Below are 20,105 nucleotides of genomic sequence, written 5' to 3' on the forward strand. Positions count from 1 at the left end.
GCAGCCGCCATCCTCAGCCGCCGCCGCCCGCGCCTCCACGCTGCCGCCCCGGCCTCCTCCCGGGCGCTCCCGCCTCGGATCCGGCCACCGACGACGATCTCCGGCGAGCTACAGGGTTTTCCGGCCGACCTCGTTCCGCGTGCATCTCGGATCTCAGATCTGGAATTATCACCTCGGTTGACTTTTCCCCTCCAAACCCTAAATTTTTGTGCATACTTTGACCTGCCGTAACTTTGCATCCGTAGCTCCGATTTGGGCATATAGCATATCAAAATGTTCGTCTCGACGAGTACATAATTTCATTCCATTGCATCATTTTCATTTGAGCTCATCTTGATGCCCAACATGCTGTTAGAAGGGGCCTTCGTGAGTTAATTGTCAGATATGCTAGTTCATCTTAGACTTTTGTCATTTTTGCCATGATTATTGTGTGCATGATATGCCTGTGAGTCCTTCATATGTTTTGTTAAGAATTTTGTCTTCTTTCCAGAGGTACAACCCATGCATTTTTAGGATGTGTGTGGTGACTTGTGCAAGCTTGCAAAGAGAGGCACCCGGGAAATCTGTTTTCAGGGACTTAGTAGTTTTCACTAAGTCTGGGATTATTTAGTTCATGATGCCATATGTTCAGCTTGTTTCCTAGTGATCCGTGCCTCTTTTGAGGATGATCAATAAAGGAGTTTTGTTAATCATGTTATGCTCTATCCATCCGTGTCTTTGTTTGCAATTATGGAGCACCTTAGCTTGAGTCAATCGAGCTCTACTTTTGCTTCATGGTGAATTTGGGCAGATCGTCAACTCGTTTGCGATTTTGCCGCCGTTGTTGTAGTTGATCCGTGCATGCTATGTCATTGTTCTTGCCATGTCTAGCTTGTATTTTGTGCCTTCTTAATGGATGTATGCCTGCCTTTCCATGACTTGCACCGTGGTGAGTGCATCGAGCTCGTTTACATGCCTTCGTGAGTTGTATTTCAGCATGTCTCAGTTTTCACTAAGTCTGAAAACTGATTGTGTTTTAGCTATGTTCGTGTGCTCGTTTATATATTTTGTGATCCCTTTTGGCCCCAGGTCACTTTAGGACTTTTGTTAAGCTTGTTGAGTAGCTCCATGACATGTTCTTATTTATCTTAATCAGGTCATGTATCATGTTGTTTTTCTGCTCCGAAGAGGGCTTTGTGATCTGAAATTTCAGACAAGTGTTAATTTCGCTAAGTCTGGAATCTGTTTTGCATTTGCGTTTTTGCCATGCTTGTTTGAACCTCATAATGGATGAATTGGCCATGGCTCAGTGCTAGTCTTTTGTTAAGCATCTTGTGTGCATCCCTGCCATGTATTTTTTTGTCATGTTTGGTGGCTGTAGCATGTTCATTTCATTGCATTTAGATGCCTACTTGCTGTAAATCGCAGACCGGTGTCATTCTTAAAACGCTTGCCTTTTCCAAACCGTAACTCCGATTCCGGCGTTCTTTATATCGTTTTCAAGCGATTTCATCTCATCTTTCAAGTGGCACCCTTGGAATGCAAAGTTGAGGCCAGGTTCATGCATTTCCTATCATATCTTGCATTTTGCATCCCGCATCGCATCCCGCATAGCATATCATCATTTCATCATATTGCTTGGTCTTGCACGTGGTTGATTGTATCCTTGTTGCTTGTTTTTCTTGTTGGGTAGAGCCGGGAGACGAGTTCGCTACTGAGGAGCCCGTTGAGTTTGCTTGTGAGGATCCAATCAACTCTGACAACTGTGCAGGCAAGATGATCATACCCTCGAAATCACTACTATCTTTGCTATGCTAGTTTGCTCGCTCTTGCTATGGCAATGCTACGATGCCTACCTTTTGCTTGTCAGCCTCCCAAATTGCCATGTTGAAACTCTAACTCACCATTGTCCTAGCAAACCGTTGATTGGCTATGTTACCGCTTTGCTCAGCCCCTCTTATAGCGTTGCTAGTTGCAGGTGAAGATTGGAGGCCGTTCCTTGTTGGAACATTTTTTACTTACTTGTTGGGATATCATTATATTGCTATGTTATCTTAATGCATCTATATACTTGGTAAAGGGTGGAAGGCTCGGCCTCTCGCCTAGTGTTTTGTTCCACTCTTGCCGCCCTAGTTTCCGTCATATCGGTGTTATGTTCCCGGAATTTTGCGTTCCTTACGCGGTTGGGTTATAATGGGAACCCCTTGATAGTTCGCCTTGTTTAAAGCTTTTCCAGCAATGCCCAACCTTGGTCTTACCATTTTCCACCTAGCCTCTTTTTCCCTCGGGTTTCCGGAGCCCGCGGGTCATCTTATTTAACCCCCCCGGGCCAGTGCTCCTCTGAGTGTTGGTCCAAACTAGAGTCCTGTGCAGCGCCCCCTCGGGGAAACTTGAGGTTTGGTTTTAGTTGTATGGAGCGCTCATCTGAGTGTGCCCTGAGAAAGAGATATGTGCAGCTCCTATCGGGTTTTGTCGGCACATTCGGGCGGTGTTGCTGGTCTTGTTTTAACCTGTCGAATTGTCTTGTTGTACCGGGTTACCGAGTCTGATCGGTGTGTCTCGGGTGGAGGTCTATTCCTTCGTTGACCGTGAGAGCTTGTCATGGGCTAAGTTGGGACTCCCCTGCAGGGATTGAACTTTCGAAAGCCGTGCCCGTGGTTATGGGCAGATGGGAATTTGTTAATGTCCGGTTGTAGATAACTTGAACCTTAATTAATTAAAATGAATCAACTGAGTGTGTTACCGTGATGGCCTCTTCTCGGCGGAGTCCGGGAAGTGGACACGGTGTTGGAGTAATGTTTGCGCAGGTTGCTCTCTAGTTTCTCGCTCGTGCCTTGCCTCCTCTTCTCGCTCTCTTTTGCGTATAAGTTAGCCGCCATATATGCTAGTCGCTTGCTGCAGCTCCACATATATTTGCCTACCCTTCCTATAAGCTTAAATAGTCTTGATCGCGAGGGTGCGAGATTGCTGAGTCCCTATGGCTCACAGATTACTATAACTCCAGATGCAGGTCCAGGCGATTCCGCTCCAGGTGACGAGTACGAGCTCAAGTGGGAGTTCGACGAGGACTCTCAGCGTTATTATGTTTCCTTTTCCGATGATCAGTAGTGGTGCCTAGTTGGGGTTCGATTCAGGGCCTTGTCGCATGTTGGGTTTTCTTCTATTTTGGCGCCATAGTCGGGCCATGAGTGTTGGTATGATGGATGTTATTTATGTACTTTGATGTGACGTGGCGAGTGTAAGCCAACTATGTATCCCCCCTTTTTATTATATATTATATGGGATGTTGTAATGATTGCCTGACTTGCGACATTGCTTTCAATGCGGTTATGTCTCTAAGTCGTGCCTCGACACGTGGGAGCTATAGCCGCATCGAGGGCGTTACATAAATCATGCTCCGACTTCATCACATAACGGTTCACCATACGTGCATGCTACAGGAATCACAAACTTCAACACAAGTATTTCTCAAATTCACAACTACTCAACTACCATGACTCTAATATTACCATCGTCATATCTCAAAACAATCATCAAGTATCAAACTTCTCTTAGTATTCAACACACTCATAAGAGAATTTTATTATTCTTGAATACCTAGCATATTAGGATTTTAAGCAAATTACCATGCTATTTAAGACTCTCAAAATAATATAAGTGAAGCATGAGAGTTCATCTATTTCTTCAAAATAAAACTACCACCATGCTCTAAAAGATATAAGTGAAGCACTAGAGCAAATGACAAACTACTCCGAAAGATATAAGTGAAGATCAATGAGTAGTCGAATTATGCAACTATGTGAAGACTCTCTAACATATAATAATTTCAGATCTTGGTATTTTATTCAAACAGCAAGCAAAGCAAAATAAAATGATATTCTAAGAATGGCAAACATCATGTGAAGAAGCAAAAACTTAGGATCAACCGATACTAACCAATAATTGTTGAAGAAGAAAGGTGGGATGCCAACCGGGGCATGCCCAAGCTTAGATGCTTGAGACTTATTGAAATATTATCTTGGGATGCCTTGGGCATCCCCAAGCTTGAGATTTTGTGTCTCCTTAATTCCTCTCATATCACGGTCTCCCTAAATCTCAAAAGCTTCATCCACACAAAACTCAACAAGGACTCGTGAGATAAGTTAGTATAAACCATTGCAAAAACATTATCATACTCCACTGTAGCAAATCACTAAAATTATTATTCAACATTGTATACTAAATTCCTCTGCATATTTAATAGTCCTATCCTCAAATAGAATCATTAAAGAAGCAAACATATGCAAACATAACAGCAATCTGCCTAAACAGGATAGTCTGTAAAGAATGCAGCAACATCCATACTTCCCTAGATCCAAAAATTATGAAAGAAAATTACCACTGTAGTAAATTTATAAGAGCTTAATATGCAAAAGGTTTCAACATTTTATCACATTCTTACTTTTCTATGGAATTATTGCAACAGCGGTAAACTTTCTGTTTTCAAACAGCAACATGTATACTTGTAACATAGGCATAGTAAAGGCTATCAATGCCACTTTTATTGAAATAAAAGATGCAAAACATTTTTCTAAATAAAATCAAGCAAATATTAACAAAATAAATTGACGCTCCAAGCAAAACACATATCATGTGGCGAATAAAAATATAGCTCCAAGTAAAGTTACCGATGAACGAAGACGAAAGAGGGGATGCCTTCCGGGGCATACCCAAGCTTTGGCTCTTGGCTATCCTTGAATATTACCTTGGGGTGCCTTGGGAATCCCAAAGATTAGTCTCTTGCCACTCCTTATTCCATAGTCCATCGAATCCTTACCCAAAACTTGAAAACTTCACAACACAAAACTTAACAGAAAACTCGTAAGCTCCGTTAGTATAAGAAGATAAATCACCACTTCAAGGTACTGTAATGAACTTATTATTTATTTATATTGGTGTTAAACCTACTGTATTCTAACTTCTCTATGGTTTATAAACTCTTTTACTAGCCATAGATTCATCAAAATAAGTAAACAACACATGAAAAACAGAATCTGTCAAAAACAGAACAGTCTGTAGTAATCTGGATCAAACGTATACTTCTGGAACTCATAAAATTCTCAAATAAATTGCTGCACCTGAGTAATTTAGCTATTAATCATCTACAAAAAGAATTAACTCAATAGAACTATCCAAATAAAAATGGCAGCAATTCTCGTGAGCGCTAAAGTTTCTGTTTTTTACAGCATGATCGCAAAGACTTTCCCCAAGTCTTCCCAACGGTTCTACTTGGCACAAACACTAATTAAACACATAAAACCACATCTAAAAAGAGGCTAGATGTATTATTTATTATTAAACAGGAACAAAAATCAAGTAGCTAAAATAAAATTGGGTTGCCTCCCAACAAGCGCTATCGTTTACGCCCCTAGCTAGGCATGATGATTTCAATGATGCTCACATAAAAGATAAGAATTGAAACATAAAGAGAGCATCATAAAGAATATGACTAGCACATTTAAGTCTAACATACTTCCTATGCATAGGGATTTTGTGAGCAAACAACTTATGGGAATAAGAATCAACTTGCATAGGAAGGTAAAACAAGCATAACTTCAAAACTTTAAGCACATAGAGCGGAAACTTGATATTATTGAAATTCCTACAAGCATATATTCCTCCCTCATAATAATTTTCAGTAGCATCATGAACGAATTCAACAATATAACCAGCACCTAAAGCACACTTTTCATGATCTATAATCATAGAAATTTTATTACTCTCCACATAAGCAAATTTCTTCTCATGAATAATAGTGGGAGCAAACTCGACAAAATAACTATCATGTGATTGAAAATTAAGATCAAGATGACAAGTTTAATGGTTATCATTATTCTTTAAAGCATACGTGTCATCACAATAATCATCACAGATAGGAGGCATGCTTTCATCATAGTAAATTTGCTCATCAAAGCTTGGGGGGCAAAAAATATCATCTTCATCAAACATAGCTTCCCCAAGCTTGTGGCTTTGAATATCATTAGCATCATGGATATTCAAGGAATTCATACTAACAACATTGCAATCATGCTCATCATTCAAATATTTAGTGCCAAACATTCTAATGCATTCTTCTTCTAGCACTTGAGCACAATTTTCCTTTCCATCATACTCACGAAAGATATTAAAAAGATGAAGCGTATGAGATAAACTCAATTCCATTTTTTTATAGTTTTCTTTTATAAACTAAACTAGTGATAAAACAAGAAACTAAAAGACTCGATTGCAAGATCTAAAGATATACCTTCAAGCACTAACCTCCCCGGCAACAACGCCAGAAAAGAGCTTGATGTCTACTACACAACCTTCTTCTTGTAGACGTTGTTGGGCCTCCAAGTGCAGATGTTTGTAGGACAGTAGGAAATTTCCCTCAAGTGGATGACCTAAGGTTTATCAATCTGTAGGAGGCGTAGGATGAAGATGGTCTCTCTCGAGCAATGCTGCAACCAAATAACAAAGAGTCTCTTGTGTCCCCAACACACCCAATACAATGGTAAATTGTATAGCTTCACTAGTTCGGCGAAGAGATGGTGAAACAAGTGGTATATGGATGGTAGATAAAGGTATTTGTAATCTGAAATTATAAAAACAGCAAGGTAAAAAGTGATAAAAGTGAGCGTAAACTGTATTGCAATGCTAGGAAACAAGGCCTAGGGTTCATACTTTCACTAGTGTAAGTTCTCTCAACAATACTAACATAATTGGATCATAAAACTATCCCTCAACATGAAACAAAGAGTCACTCCAAAGTCACTAATAGCGGAGAACGAACGAAGAGATTATGGTAGGGTACGAAACCACCTCAAAGTTATTCTTTCCAATAAATCTGTTGGGCTATTCCTAAAAGTGTCACAAACAGTCCTAGAGTTCGTACTAGAATAACACCTTAAGATATATATCAACCAAAACCCTAATGTCACCTAGATACTCCAATGTCACCTCAAGTATCCGTGGGCATGATTATACGATATGCATCACACAATCTCAGATTCATCTATTCAACCAACACAAAGGACCTCAAAGAGTGCCCCAAAGTTCTACCGGAGAATCACGACGAAAACGTGTGCCAACCCCTATGCATAGGTTCATGGGCGGAACCCGCAAGTTGGTCACCAAAACATACATCAAGTGAATCACGTGATATCCCATTGTCACCACAGATATCCATGGCAAGACATACATCAAGTGTTCTCAAATCTTTAAAGACTCAATTCGATAAGATAACTTCAAAGGGGAAACTCAATTCATTACAAGAGAGTAGAGGGGGGAGAAAACATCATAGGATCCAACTGTAATAGCAAAGCTCGCGATACATCAAGATCGTATCATCTCAAGAACATGAGAGAGAGAGAGAGATCAAACACATAGCTACTGGTACATACCCTCAGCCCCGAGGGAGAACTACTCCCTCCTCATCATGGAGAGCACCAGGATGATGAAGATGGCCACCGGAGAGGGATTCCCCCTTCGGCAGGGTGCCGCAACGGGTCTAGATTGGCTTTCGGTGGCTACGGAGGCTTCTGGCGGCGGAACTCCCGATCTATTGTGCCTCTGGATGTTTTTAGGGTATATGGAGATATATAGGTGGAAGAAGTACGTCAGGGGGGCCACGAGGGGCTCACGAGGGTGGAGGGCGCGCCCAGGGAGGGTGGGTGCGCCCCCCTGCCTCGTGACCTCATCATAGAGCCCCCGACATGCACTCCAAGTCTTTTGGGCTTCTTTCCTTCTAAAAATGAGTTCCGTGAAGTTTCAGGTCAATTAGACTCCGTTTGATTTTCCTTTTCTTCGAAACCCTAAAACAGGGTAAAAATAGAAACTGGCACTGGGCTCTGGGTTAATAGGTTAGTCCCAAAAATGATATAAAAGTGTATAATAAAGCCCATAAACATTCAAAACAGTAGATAATATAGCATGGAGCAATCAAAAATTATAGATACGTTGGAGACGTATCAGTGGTGTCAAGGCCTTGGTGCGAGCGGCCTCCTCCAGGGTACCCGCTGCCCTTGTACGCCCAAGCCGAGGGCTCGGGAGGACGGAGTGACGAGCAGCGTCGCCCACGTCGCATCCAGGGTCGCCGCGCCACGGCGACGCATGCCATCGCCCCTGGGGTTCACGCCGTGGACTCCTCACGCGAGTTGGTGCTGTGGGCGCCGATGCCTCCGAGCTCCTGGATCCGCTTCCCGTGGTTCTTTTCGACGTGATGCCGCCAAGGGGGCCTCTCGAGCTCTGGGTGCAGCACGCCGACTGCAGCGCTCCGGCGACCGGAGTGGAGATCGAAGCGGTCCCCACTGGCAAGATCTTCATGACGCGCGGGTCTGCCGTGCGAGGGGCGCCCTCGCGATCCACTTTGAGTTCGACGGCGTCTCCATGTTCTTCTTCAAGGTCTTCGATGCTAAGGGCCGCCGCCTGGAGTGCTGCTCCGGAGAGGAGCGTGAGGTTGACGCGTGTCCCACTCGCGGCCACCCCAGCAGCAGCAGCCCTTGGGAGTCCAGCAACTCTCCTGAGCTCTATGAGACTTCGGAGACGAGCGACGACAGCTACGTGCCCCCGAGCCCTCGCTACACTCGGAGCAGGGCTGCGGCGTCCGGCCATCGCCGCCACTGATCTGGATGGGGTTGGCGCCGGCATCCCGTGGCCCACTGTTGATGATGGTGTCCACCACGGAAGGATGTAGATAGGATTCCCCTTAGTATCGGCTTTTGTTTCCTGCAATGAATCATGAATTACCCCGTGGGGGCATGTAAGGGTCCGTAATGTCTTTTGTGCTTATCTTCCCTGTTATGAGAATTTGGTGAACACATGTCCCATTAAGGCTGGGTCCCCCCTTTCTTTCCTCGCGATAGCTTGTTGCTCTACGACGACAAGTCCCGGTCCCCAGGTAGGCTACAGCCGTCGCTGGTATGCCAGGTCGTGTGCCATGGTCAAGGCCAGGAGGTGTGTGGCCCGAGGTCCAGTAAGAGCCCCTGAGGCACGATGCTCAGGAGGTCCCCCTTAGCGCTCAAGCAGCCATGGTAAGGCGAGAAAGGGAGTTGACGTGGCCGCAACGGGGCTGTGGCAAGGCGTGAGTGACCATTAGGCCCAAACATTTAGCCAATCCGAGTGCGGGACTTATCTCGTTGATCTCGTGGCGACTCCTGACGTTGCGCTAGGGCTATGCGCCTGCTCGTGCGACATAGCTAGGCTGGCCCATATGAGTTTCCCTCTCCTCATGCTCTCCTTAGTGCTCTACGTCCTCAGGTCCTGACCCTCGAGCGAGCTCAGCCGCCGCTGGTATGCCAGGTCGCGATGCCATGGTCAAGGCCAGGGGGTGAGGGCTGGAGAGCCAGTAAGAGCTCCCGTGTCACGATGCTCAGGAGCCCCCCTTTTAACCCGCAAGCGAATTGCATGAGAGAAAAGGAGACTCGCGGTGCCGCCTGCTATCCTTCCCATGGGGTCCCTGTGAACAGGCACAAGAAGAAACACGGTTTGTTGTTACAGCTGTCAGCCTGCCGCTGGTTGCTCTGAATGAGGTGAAGGCACTGAGGGCCTGGTGAGGTGACGTGCGCGGGGTGTGCCGGGAGCCAGAGCTCGACCACTCAGATTTGTCGGCGTGGCAGGGACGGACCCATGCACCAGCGCCATGCCTGTATGGAGGCCCCGGGGAAGGCGATGATCGAGCAGGTGACAGCAGTTGGCAGGTTAAGCATGGAGAGCAGATCAACTTGGATAAATGCAGGAAGATGCGTGCCACCGGGTCCGGCCCAAGGGGCTTGGGGATGGTGCAGCCCGAGGGGCGCCCCCAACAAGGTAAGCTCAAGACATAAGCAAAAGGGATACATGCCGCAGGGACGGACCCACGCGGCCTGGGAATAATGCAGCCCGAGGGGCGCTCCTAGCTAAACGAGCTTGGAAGATGTCACCTGGTTCTGTAGAAGAAGTAGAGTTGGTGCAGCTGAAGGCGTGCGTTGAAGAAATGACTCCTCATGAGCCTCCAGAAACCTGAGCCTCGGGAGGCTCTGGGGGCTCGGGAGGTTCCCTGAAGACCGTCTCCATCTCCTCCAGAACGGCGTGGTACCTGGATTCCTGAGCCGCCAGGACACGTCGCATGTTGCGCTAATAGGCCGACGCCACGCTCGGCAAGCCAAAAGGCATATGAACGTAGCTGTGCGGCGGGCCCTCGCAGCGGCCCACACGCGAAGGCCAGAAACGCTCCTGAGATGCGGCCATGTTGAGCCCTGGGACGTTGATGCAGACACGCAGCCCAGCATCCTCGCCAGGATGCGGAGCTGCGCCCCGTGGGCGGCTGTCGCCGCACATGGCTCTTGCTTCTTGCAGTTCCTGAGTAGTCTTTGTGATGAACTCCTGGGTGGTGGGCACTCCTTGCCCTGTACTCTCCTGAGGGTCACGTGCCACGAAGCACGCTTCCGAGTGGTGCCCAAGCGCCTCCCTCGTGAGGCTGGCAAGGTCTGATGCCCTCCAGAAGAGATCCCCCGAGCCCTGCCTGAGGAGGGCGCCGGGCGTGCCTTCCTATGCGACAGAGGGAGGCGCCCCTAGAGCGGGCGCTGATCCTGACATGGCTCCTGCCGCGACGCCATCTTCTCCTGCACGGCGCGGCTTCTTCTTCTTGGGGATGGCCTCTAGAGGGCCTTCATTTTGCTGTCGGGGTCGTCGATTGCTGCGGCTTGAAAGGCGCGCTCGAGGGAGCACACCGCATCCCTCTCTTCAGATGGGACCGTGATGATTCCTCCGCTTCCTAGCATCTTGAGAACATTGTAGCCATGATGAGTGACTGCCATGAACTTGGCCAGGGCTGGATACCCGAGGATGGCATTGTACGACAGGTGGATGTGCGCGACGTCGAAGCCGATGAGGTCGGTGCGGTAGTTCTTGCGCTCCCCGAAGGTGACAGGCAGGCGGACCTGCCCTATCGGCATGGTGGAGCCGTCGGTCACTCCTGAGAAAGGCTTGGTGGGCTGGAGCTGCTGATGACCCACAAGTATAGGGGATCTATCGTAGTCCTTTTGATAAGTAAGAGTGTCGAACCCAACGAGGAGCAGAAGGAAATGATAAGCGGTTTCCAGCAAGGTATTCTCTGCAAGTACTGAAATAAGTGGTAACAGATAGTTTTGTGATAGGATAATTTGTAACGAGCAACAAGTAGCAAAAGTAAATAAAGTGCAGCAAGGTGGCCCAATCCTTTTTGTAGCAAAGGACAAGCCTGGACAAACTCTTATATAGAGAAAAGCGCTCCCGAGGACACATGGGAATATCGTCAAGCTAGTTTTCATCACGCTCATATGATTCGCGTTTGGTACTTTGATAATTTGGTATGTGGGTGGACCAGTGCTTGGGTGTTGTCCTTACTTGGACAAGCATCCCACTTATGATTAACCTCTATTGCAAGCATCCGCAACTACAACAAAAGTCTTAAGGTAAACCTAACCATAGCATGAAACATATGGATCCAAATCAGCCCCTTACGAAGCAACGCATAAACTAGGGTTTAAGCTTCTGTCACTCTAGCAACCCATCATCTACTTATTACTTCCCAATGCCTTCCTCTAGGCCCAAATAATGGTGAAGTGTCATGTAGTCGACGTTCACATAACACCACTAGAGGACAGACAACATACATCTCATCAAAATATCGAACGAATACCAAATTCACATGACTACTAATAGCAAGACTTCTCCTATGTCCTCAGGAACAAACATAACTACTCACAAAGCATAAACATGTTCATAATCAAAGGGGTATTAATATGCATATAGGATCTGAACATATGATCTTCCACCAATTGAACCAACTAGCATCAACTACAAGGAGTAATTAACACTACTAGCAACCTACTAGCACCAATCCCGGACTTGGAGACAAGAATTGGATACAAGAGATGAACTAGGGTTTTGAGAGGAGATGGTGCTGATGAAGATGTTGATGGAGATTGCCCTCTCCCGATGAGGGGAGCGTTGGTGATGACGATGGCGATGATTTCCCCCTCCCGGAGGGAAGTTTCCCGGCAGAACAGCTCTGCCAGAGCCCTAGATTGGTTCTGCCAAGGTTCCGCCTCGTGGCGGTGGAGTTTCGTCCGAGAAGATGGCTTGTTATTGTTTTCCCATCGAAAGACTTCATATAGCAGAAGATGGCCACCGGAGGGCCACCAGGGGGCCCACGAGGTAGGGGGCGTGCCCAGGGGGTAGGGCGCGCCCCCACCCTCGTGGACAGGGTGTGCCCCCCCTGGTGAATATCTTCCGCTGAGTATTTTTTTATATATTCTGAAAACATCTTCCGTGAAGTTTCAGGACTTTTGGAGCTGTGCAGAATAGGTCTCTAATATTTGCTCCTTTTCCAGCCCAGAATCCCAGCCGCCGGCATTCTCCCTCTTTATGGAAACTGAGGGAGTCCTGGATTAGGGGGTATCCGGACAGCCGGGCTATATCCTTTGGCCAGACTGTTGGACTATGAAGATACAAGATTGAAGACTTCGTCCCGTGTCCGGATGGGACTCTCCTTGGCGTGGAAGGCAAGCTTGGCAATATGGATATGTAGATCTCCTTCCTTGTAACCGACTCCGTGTAACCCTAGCCCCCTCCGGTGTCTATATAAACCGGAGGGTTTAGTCCGTAGGACCGACAACAACAATCATACCATAGGCTAGCTTCTAGGGTTTAGCCTCTTCGATCTCGTGGTAGATCAACTCTTGTACTACTCATATTATCAAGAACAATCAAGCAGGACGTAGGGTATTACCTCCATCAAGAGGGCCCGAACCTGGGTAAACATCGTGTCCCCTGCCTCCTGTTACCATCCGCCTTAGACGCACAGTTCGGGACCCCCTACCCGAGATCCGAATGTTTTGACACCGACATTGGTGCTTTCATCGAGAGTTCCTCTATGTCGTCATCGTTAGGCTTGATGGCTCCTTCAATCATCGATAGTGATGCAGTCCAGGGTGAGACTTTTCTCCCCGGACAGATCTTTGTATTCGGCGAACCCGCACTGCGGGCCAACTCGCTTGGCCATCTGGAGAAGATCGAGAGTTACGCCCTTGGCCACCAGGTCAGGTTTGGAAGCATAAACCACATGGCCGACATCCACGGAGACTTGATCTTCGATGATTCGAGCCCTTGCCGAGTGCGCCGCACGGTCACGATGAGCATGATTTAGCTCTACCATCGGACAGTGTTCGGGAGATCGCACCGGCGACCGTTCTAACCCTCAATTCGGAGCCAGTTGTGCCATCCAAGGACGGGTGGATAGACCCTGCCACGGAGGCCGCATCTTCAGCGGCAATAGAGCCAAATACCGACCTTACCCTTCACGGGAGCCGTGACGCCGAACTGCCGGATTCTTCCCCGGCCACGGACTCTGAACCGCCTGCACCCGTGCCTATCGAATCCAACTGGGCACTGATCATGGAGTTCACCTCCGTGGATATCTTTCAGCACTCGCCCTTTGGCGACATACTGAACTCATTAAGCTCTCTCTCCTTGTTAGGAGAGTCCTGGCCGAACTATGGCCGGCCAGATCGGGATGCGGACGACGAAGAAATTCGCTGCCCACCCACCACCCACTTAGTAGCCATTGTCGATGATTTGACCGACATGCTTGCCTTCGACTCCGAAGACATCGACGGTATGGACGATGATGCAGGAGACGAACAGGAGCCACTGCCCACAGGGCACTAGACGCCCACTTCATCATATGATGTATACATGGTCGACACACCCAAAGAAAATGGCGATGAGGAACAGAAGGACGCAGCGAAGGATCGTTCCGAGAAGCAGTCAAAGCGACGGCGTAAGCGCCGCTCCAAATCCCGCCTCGGCAGAAACAACGATCATATAGACCCAGCGATAGAGCAGGGTGAGCTAGCGGACGACGATCACGGCATTGAACCACCATCCGTCCACGGCAACACGGAGAATCAAACCGCACAACCCGTCTCCGACGAAGATAACAGTCCGGATGACATCACACCGGACAGGCACCCGGAGCAACAGAGTACCCATCAAAGGCTTGTCGCCACTGCGAGGAGTCTGAAAAAGTAGAAGCAAAGGCTCAGGGCTGCACAAGACACACTCAGAATTAGATGGAGTAAAGTACTCAACACCGCATCAAAATACAGCGGCAGTCGCCACACAAAGAGCTACCCGAAGCGAAAGCTGCTACCTGAATTCCATGATGAGGCCTTAGATCCCCCGCAATCGAAAAACAAAACAGCCATCCGGTCGGATAGACGACCTCGTGGCCAACATAGAGCGGCAAACGACGCCACACACAAGCCAGTAAGCGATCCACGTAAGGACGCACATCAAAAGGACGGTGCAACCAGATCCATCTAGGGGCCAAGCAAGCGCGCTCCAGCATGCAATGCAACACAAAAAAAATCCAAACACTATGGTACACCCAAATATAGGGGTGCCGCACACCCCCTATGTTTCACCAATGAGGTGTTGGACCATGGATTTCCAAAGGGATTCAAACCCGTAAACATAGAGGCGTATGACGGAACGATAGACCCTCGGGTCTGGATTGAGGACTACATCCTCCATATCCACATGGCTCGAGGAGACGATCTCCACGCCATCAAGTACTTACCCCTCAAGCTCAAAGGGCCAGCTCGGCACTGGCTTAAAAGCCTCCCCGGAAACTCCAATGGAAGCTGGGAAGAGCTCGAAGACGCTTTTCGGGCAAATTTTCAAGGGACCTATGTCCGACCACCGAATGCAGACGATTTAAGTCATATAACTCAGCAGCCCGGAGAGTCAGTCCGAAAGCTTTGGAACAGGTTTCTCACTAAGAAGAACCAAATAGTCGATTGTCCGGATGCTGAAGCCCTAGCAGCTTTCAAACACAGCATTCGAGACGAGTGGCTTGCCAGACACCTCGGCCAAGAAAAGCCGTGAACAATGGCATCATTAACGAGACTCATGACTCGCTTCTGCGTGGGCGAGGACAGCTGGTTAGACCGATGTAGCACCAGCGACCCAAGTACATCCGAAGTCAGGGACGGAAACGGGAAGCCACGACGCAGCAAAAACAAGCGCCGGAATAAAGAAGACAGCCCGAAGAGCACGGCGGTAAACGCCGGATTTAGAAGCTCTCGACCAGGTCAGCAAAAGCTGCCCTCCAAAGGCAACAAAGATGAACTGTCCAGCCTAAACAAGATTCTGGACAAAATATGTCAGATCCACAGCACCCTCGATAAACCTGCAAATCATACCCATAGAGAATGTTGAGTCTTCAAGCAGTCCGGCAAGCTCAACGCCGAACACAAGGGGCAGGATACACCAAGCGAAGACGAGGATGAGCCTCGCAAGAAAATCACTGGGGAACAGAAGAAATTCCCACCAGAAGTAAAAATAGTAAACGTTTTACACGTAATGAAGGGGAGAAACAAAGAGGCACTCCTAGAGACACATGCCCCAGGGCCTATCACCGCGGAGTTCTGCCACTGGTCGTCCCAACCGATCACCTTTGACCATCGGGATTACTCGGCAAGTATCCGGCATGCAGGATGGGCTGCCTTGGTGTTGGACCCAATAATTGATGGGTACCACTTCACACGAGTCCTGATGGACGGCGGGAGTAGTTTAAACCTGATATATCAGGACATAGTCCGCAAAATGGGGATAGACCCAACAAAAATCAGCTATAGCAATACTACCTTTAAAGGAGTAACGCCAGGCCCAGAAGCCCATTGCACGGGCTCCCTACTACTAGAGGTTATATTTGGCTTTCCCGATAACTTCCGCAGCGAAAAGTTAACCTTCCACATCGCTCCGTTCCAAAGTGGCTATCAAGCACTACTCGGATGCGAAGCTTTCGCTCGCTTTAACGCAATACCGCATTACGCTTCTCTCATGCTTAGGATGCCCGGTCCACGTGGCATCATTACAGTAAATGGAAATATTGAGCGCTCCTTGCGCGCGGAAGACCGTGCGGCTGCCTTGGCAGCCGCACACTAGACGGCCTCACCAACTAGAGCATCTAACATGTCGTTAAGACCACAGACACAGTTGGACGAGTCCGGTGTAGCTATATACAATTGATACAGGTTTGATGGCTATACCCCTATAACAGTACAAGGGGCTCAACGCGTGTAAACTAGTGACAATTAGGCTCAACTTTACTCATCTTGAACTGTACATGGTTTATTTAGTATAACCTACCTTTTGCACGACAACTTTTCAACTAAGTTCCTCTCTTTTACAGATGACCATCGTGCTACACCCGTCCAGGAAACGGCACAACGGAGACACAGGCGCAGACGTGCATCAGGGACCGGTTCCAAGGATTCTTTCTAGATTAAGACCCCGCGTAAACCTTTTTTACTGTCTCTTGTTGATACACCCCCCCGGATTATTAGTACAACTGAGAAGGATGCTGACGTATTGGCATGTGGCCACGTAGAATATTGCACGTACCTGGACACCAGGGGCTTATGACAAAAGGGCACCGATTAGCCCGGTTTACATCATAAAGACCGAATACCTTAGGGAGTGTTCGGCGTCGCGAGTTTGGCCTTATATGCATCAGCTCCGAATCATGTCTTTGGTAAAATGTTGGGTTTGCCCGGCTCCTGTGTTTTGCTGCCTTATGTTCCGCTCTATCGGCTAGGGCGGCACTAGGAGAACTACTGCGATTGTGCCCTGGTTCATCCGGACGAGCACCTCAGTAGAGAAAGCCGAAAACTGACTGTCATGATATAGCGTGAGACTGGTCAACCACTCGATGACCTAGCTGAATCTTCGCGATTCCTCCGCCTTAACGAAGGGCCGTTTCCCGGCCAGGCATGTACGCGCCCCGAATTCGGATGAGCGCGGAGCCACCAGGGGCTATATAGTAGCCCCACTATCAAACTCCTCTGGCTAAGTGAAAGTGTTAAAGCATTATAGTCCGGTTGCCTAGTTCGCTGCGCTATCACCTCCTTAATGGACCAAGACGTTGGATCAAGTGTGAACATGCGTCTTCTGCGAGCACCCCCACATTATATGTGTGGGGGCTGAAGCCGACGACTGCCATCTTTCAGGTTATATACATATATACATAAACGGCCGCATAGGAGGCATCATAGTACTTTCGGGAAAAAGTATAAATACAACCTTGATAATTCAATAAAACATTGTTTTTACAATGGGAATACATGTCACTCAAACATAATATTCTTCGAGCACCGAGCCTCTATCAAACGAGCGCCTTCAAGAACTTCTTCAAAGTAGTGCTCAGCAACCACTCGGCCTATGGCCGAACCCTGTGCCGCAATAGTGGTGGCATCCATCTCCGCCCAGTATGTTTTGACATGGGCAAGGGCCATTCGCGAGCCTTCTATGCACGCCGACCTCTTTACAGCACCGATGTGTGGCACAGCACCAAGGAATTGTTGCACTAAGCTAAAGTAGCTATTCAGCCTTGGCCCTCCCGGCCACAAATGATCCACAACGGACCTCATGGCAAGTCCGGATAATCTATGGAGCTCGGCCCACTCGTCCATTTGCGCATTCAACAGCAGCGGACGGGCTAGAGCATGAAACTGTGACCAAAACAGTTTTTCCACTTCGTGATCTTTCCGATCCTTGAAGTACTCGGTCGCATCAGTAGCACTTGCAGCCAAATCCATGTAGGCGTCCACAGAACTCCATAGCCTGTCCAGAGGTGCATACTTCGGATCCCCGAACTTAGTCCGCAACAAGAAGGGCTTCCCAGATACAATATCCGCAGCTTGATGCAGCTCCTCCTTCGTCGCTCTAACCTTGGAGCGGGCCTCCTTGGCAGCCACCCGGGCCTTTTCCAGGTCCGTCGCCTTCGCCCGGTTTTCTTCTTCAAGAAGCTGGTAACGGTCAACAGCATCTTTTAACTCTACAACCATCTTGGCTATTTTTTCTTTGCTCTCGCAATGCGCGGCCTGTTCGGCCCTTAACTCTTCGGCCACCTTCAAAGCGGCCGCATTGCTACTCCTTGCTTGCTCCTTGGCTCGAGCGAGCTCCGCCCGAAGGGTCTCCACGGTGGCAGCTCCATCTGCAGTCACAACATATTAAAGATACTGGCATCATGCTGCTCTTATTATGTGACAATCACCAGAAAAATCACTTACCATGTGCCTCGTCAAGCCGCTTGTTAACAAGCACGATGTCGGCGTCTGCCGCATCTAGTTGTCGCCTTAGTTCGGCAAACCCATCAGTCTGGCTAGCCACCAGAGCTTTAACCACCTGCACATAAAGGCGGTCTGGTTATTACCTGGGACTATGATCCTCTGTTTGCCGTCGTTTTCGACGACAACCAGAGTCTCAGGGGCTACTATCTACACAGGGCACATCTAAAAATGTGCGGTACTATAAAAAATGTACATCATTTCACGTACCTCAAAACCCGTCAGTAGACTCATAAAGGCTTCATGCAACCCGCTTTCGGCGGACGAAATCCTTTCAATCACCGTACCCATCAACGTGCAGTGCTCTTTTGAGATAGCCGCTTGCTCTAGCAGATCCCTCAGTACGTCCGACCGCACACTAGACGGTGCCGGATTCTTTCGGTTGCTCTCTTCAAGAGCCGGATACTAAGGACTTTGGGTGGCCATAGGATTACCTTCTGGCCTTGCCGGATCAGGAGAAACCCGCCGCTATGACACCTCAGGGTCGCCCACCTCATGAGGCGGTATGGCAGGGGGAGGCATTTCCCTCTCCATCATCTCCGGAAGAAGTCCCCCTGAAGACGAGCTCTGCTGAGAAGGGCTAAGATCCGAACTGCAAGATAAATGCTTCGGTTATTTTTCTCAAAAGTAAAGCGAGATATTTTCATTATTAAGTACCCTTTTACTTACAGCTCGGTGGAGGGCTGATCCCCTTGAGGGCATAGTGCGGCCGGGGTATCCCCCTGGGCAGGACCCTCCGGCGAAGTTTTCTTCCCCCGTTTGGAGACCATTGTCTCCGGGTCCTCAGAGGCGGTTCTCTTCCTTCCCTGGGGAGAGGAAGTTTCAGTTCCTCCTCCACGGTTAACCTCCTTCGCAGAGGTGCTAGCCTCCTTGTTCCCCCCCTTTATCTTCTCCTAAGGGCGCTTGATAAGGCATGATCTCTAGTATCCTGGTTAGCACGGGATTTGGTGAGGTCTCGGGGAGGGGGGCCGGACACCTGATCAACTTTGCCTTCGCTATCCAATCTTGGTCAAAGAGCGGCTTTTTAGGGCAACATTGCGATAAATAAACAGACAGTGTGTTCGGATGCGGGGCTACTTACTTGGGTATCCGGGCGATTGCAGCTCAGACCTGCATCCTCAGTGACGTCCGGACACATTATTTGTGGTCTAAAGAACAATTTGTACATCTCTTCGTGCGTCATGCCGAGGAAATGTTGAATAGCTCGCAGCCCTTCCGGGTTGAATTCCCACATGTGAAGGGGCCGGTGTTTGCAAGGCTGGACTCGACGAACTAGCATAACTTGCACTACCATAACTAGACTGAAATCTCTCTCAAAGAGATCTCGGATACGGTTTTGCAGTATTGGCACGTCCTTGGCTGGACCCCAGCTCAGCCCCCTGCTGATCCATGACATCAGTTGTGCTGGGGGGCCTGAGCGAAAGGTGGGGGCAGCTACCCACTTGGCACTTCGGGGAGCTGTGATGTAGAACCACTCCCGCTGCCACAATCCAGACACCTCTCGGAAGCAACCCTCAGGCCATGGAGCGTTAGCGATTTTGCTTATTAAAGCGCCTCCGCACGCTGCGTGCTGCCCCTCGATCATCTTCGGCTTCACATCGAAGGTCTTGAGCCATAGGCCGAAGTGAGTGGTAATGCGGAGGAAGGCCTCACATATGACAATAAATGACGAGATGTGAAGAAGTGAATCCGGGGCCAGACCGTGAAAATCTAGCCCATAATAGAACATAAGACCCCTAACAAAGGGATCCAGAGCGAGGCCTAGTCCTCGGAGGAAGTGGGAGACGAACACGACGCTCTCGTTGGGTTCGGGAGTAGGGACGACCTGCCCTCGGGCAGGCAGCCGATGCAAAATTTCGGCAGTCAGATATCTGGCCTCTCTCAACTTCTTGATGTCCTCCTTCGTGACGGAGGAAGGCATCCACCGACCTTGAAGGTTGGATCCGGACATAG

Source organism: Triticum dicoccoides, chromosome 5A, assembly GCF_002162155.2.
Source record: "Triticum dicoccoides isolate Atlit2015 ecotype Zavitan chromosome 5A, WEW_v2.0, whole genome shotgun sequence".
In the NCBI taxonomy this organism is placed as follows: domain Eukaryota; kingdom Viridiplantae; phylum Streptophyta; class Magnoliopsida; order Poales; family Poaceae; genus Triticum; species Triticum dicoccoides.